The sequence below is a fragment of the Pundamilia nyererei genome, unplaced genomic scaffold (assembly GCF_000239375.1).
Source record: "Pundamilia nyererei isolate P.nyererei 1_Seehausen unplaced genomic scaffold, PunNye1.0 scaffold00559, whole genome shotgun sequence".
Classification (NCBI taxonomy): domain Eukaryota; kingdom Metazoa; phylum Chordata; class Actinopteri; order Cichliformes; family Cichlidae; genus Pundamilia; species Pundamilia nyererei.
Genome location: NW_005187960.1, coordinates 6,870 through 7,317, shown reverse-complemented (window position 1 = coordinate 7,317; position 448 = coordinate 6,870).

Here is a 448-nt window from a genome sequence, read left to right as displayed (position 1 = left end):
TATCAGTGTGTGAAGAGTGGGAGAAGAGGGTTGCATTGACAATCCAACACAATGGGCAGCACATTGAACACATTTTATAAGTGGTCAGAAACTTGTAAATAACTCATGAAAGAATAAAGTTACGTTGAAACCAAGCACACCATTGTTTTTCTTGTGACATTACCAATAAGTTTGGGCTCTGGTCACGATGTCTCATTCGCGATGAACCTGCTGAAAGAGAAGCATCATGGCTGAGCATCTTCGATGATTTATCCCCTTTTTAGGACTTTTTAGGACACAAGGACAGCATCCTCTGTATGCTGGAAACTTTGTGATGTTAGAGTGAGAAGTCTCATAGCTTTGAAGCTGAACTGAGTCTGAAAGGTATTCACCATCACACAAACTCCTCTGGTGAGGTGATTTGGATGCACTTTCAATTTTTTTGCTATATGTTCCTCAAGGTGTTTCC